Genomic DNA, 3,112 nt, shown 5'->3' on the forward strand with positions numbered 1-3,112 from the left:
ATACATGGGCACCCTTATCAAGTGCCATCTAATAAGATGGAACCAATTCTTGCTATTGTTGGTAGCACTTCATCTGACAACCATTTTATAGGATTGCTAGCGTACTGCGTACATTTTGAATGCCAACGGAGTAGCAGGTTGCTACCAAGAGTTTTTTCAGGCATCCTATTCTAATTTACATTTTGAAAACTTATTGAGCTTTTGTAATGTTCAAGCATAGTGTACAAGAGAGAGATTAAGACTGACGGTGTAGTGATAAGCACCTAAAACTGTATTAAACTCCGTAGAGAGATAACATTTTGGTTAATTATGTATTTAATAATCATGAAATAATCATATTTTTGTGCTTTTGTAGGTTTGCGCAACCAACGTAAAAATGAGGATAAAACCAGTATTTAAGCACGGAATAATAGGCCTACGTAAAGCTTTTCGATTTAGCTCATGCAAAGCTCAACAAAATCCCCCTAAAACCCAGGAACTCCCATAGGACGATTCCAAGTCAGAAAGGGATTAGGTGCACAGAAGCATCAAACTTCAAAAGCTCATATCTCTTGAACCGGGACTCCGATTTCGACGAGTGAGTTGCTCAGACGATCAGTGCAACAAACTCTACGCAAAGGGGGGAAGTTGTAAAAATGTCAGAATCCCAGCCCACCATTGTACGCATCACGTGGACCCACTCTACGGCCCACTTGATTGGATGAGTCATCAAGCAAGTCAAGACAAAATGTGCAAATTATTGGCACAAATTGACACCTTGCATGAAATTAATTAAGCTGACTAGATTTAGGTGCTAATAGTGTCAAATTGTGCAAGGTGTCAATTTGTTTGGATTAGAAGATAAGATAGGAGTAAATGTGGGAGGTGGTTTCACGTGGGATGAATGAGAGAATGCTCTCATATGTATTGAATTGGGAGATGGAGCATTGATTATCATTCATGCATGTGTTTTCATTTTTTTTAAAAAAAACTTTAAGTTTTCTTGTAATAGTGTTAATGGAGTAGCTCTTTTTCCTCTAAATAAAATCTTTTGTTCTTCAAGTAAAATCAGGTCTTTAATTTCTCTTCTTCTATTGTTTTCTTAACTTACTATAGTTTCAATTTGAACAATCATTTCAATCCCATGAACATGAGCTAAAACCCTCCCAAGGGGAGGGTTAATGATGCTCATGTGAGGATCAGGCTACGTATTTTTGGAGTCCAGAATAACTACCTAGGAACTTAGGAATCATTTGACATCCTACCCCAAAATGGTAGAGTCCGGCCAAGTTCAGTTCAGATCCTTAAATTTGACTGGTTGATGTAGAATGAAACCAGGAGTTGAAAGGATATTTCATAGATGAAATATTAGTTCAACTCCTTATGTTAGTAAGATGTACTCAGAGATGAGTACATCTTGCTAGGGATTTGAGATGGTAGTGATCTGTTTCTAAAAGACTTGCTGTTAGACTTTGTATGAGTAGGATTAATTCTCTTCCTTTCTCACACTCTCTCTAGTTTTCTTGTTTAAACAGCTAAAGTCCGTTTTTTTTACCTTGTCCTGCATGTTAAGTTATCATAGGAAGAAAAACAAAGTTCAAAACAAAAATCCTTCTCACTAGTTCCCTTGAAAATATTTTAGTTGTAACAACAGCCTAGTATTTAGGTTGGAACGAAACCCTTACTCTAACCATATAAACGAAAAAATCTGAGTAAGGAAATCTTGAAAATTGGTACGTAAATGGTTGTTATTGTTTAATACATTTAAAACCATCAAAGTGCTAACATCAAATGGCATCATTGCCATCCTAAAGATGCAAGGACCATACGTTACAAGCTGGAATAGCTCCAAGGGGAATCCCCCCTCTCCTACCCCTCCATTGTTTTTTCATTTTTCTTGTTTTGTTTGTTTTCGTTTTTATTTTCTTCACGTTTTGCTACTGACCACGTACTGTTATTTTGTTTCACATACTACCTTTGACTCGGACCTGCAACAGTAGCTACAAAACTATATAAGCTCTCTAAAAAAATAATAATAATAATAAAAAAATCAAAGCTTTATAAGTGCGAATTTCAGTGAAAGAACAACCGACCTGTTCTTTGTCATTCCAATATTGGGTTGTGTTCAGGACATCTGTATTGGCTTCTTCCAGGACCATCAGGACTTTATAACGTTCACGTCGAGTGAAATGAACGTTCATTTCCTTTCTTAGGCGGAGTTGCGGGTAGCTCACAGAATCTACGTTTTTTGTTTTTTGTTTTTTGTTTTGTTTGTTTGTTTGTTTTTTTTTTAAGGCTATGCTATGATATGTATCGTATATATGCATGTTATGTTTGTATCTATGCAATATATGCTTTGTTTAAACATATAGATATATTAGCATGTTAGAATATTATTCCATGTTTAGCATATATATTATCTTATGAGTGGTTTAACATTGCTTAATACCATCTTTATATACATAAGTGGTATATCTTAGCATGTTAACATATATATATTTCCGTTTACAACACTTTTTATACAATGTTTTATACAATACCCCCCATCGGACCCTTCAAGATGTTTTAAGCGCTAATTTTTTGTGGATAAGATGTACTCTCACCATGGATATGGCCTCCACAAAAAATCAAGTCATATGAACATTTCTAAGTTTTTCCAAAAAGGGGTACAAAATCGATATTTCTAGACCGTTGATGAAAATTCGTAGGTTGAGGGCAATTTTTCTCATGGTTGGGAGTTTTCAAATAAGCTAATTTTTTGTGGAGATGATCTCCATGGTGTGAAGATCATATCTACAAGAAATCAAGGCTTAATTCAAATTTTCAAAGGGTATTGTATAAAACGTTGTATAAAAAGTGTTGTAAACGGAACCTATACTACCCTATATATATATATATATATATCAGTGGAATATCTTTACCGTTTAATTTATATATCTCGTAGCGAATCTTTGCATGATAGTCGATATATCCGCATTAATAGAATATCTTTCCATAGTAGAATATATATCAGTATGGATGGAATATATTTGCATGTTAACATATATAACTTTTGAGTTGTACATAGTAATTGGGGTGTGTTTTGGTATTTTAGCCATAATTTTGGCTACGGTTGTTTGAATCATGAGTGTGA

This window comes from Coptis chinensis, chromosome 7 (assembly GCF_015680905.1).
Source record: "Coptis chinensis isolate HL-2020 chromosome 7, ASM1568090v1, whole genome shotgun sequence".
NCBI classification, from domain to species: Eukaryota; Viridiplantae; Streptophyta; class Magnoliopsida; order Ranunculales; family Ranunculaceae; genus Coptis; species Coptis chinensis.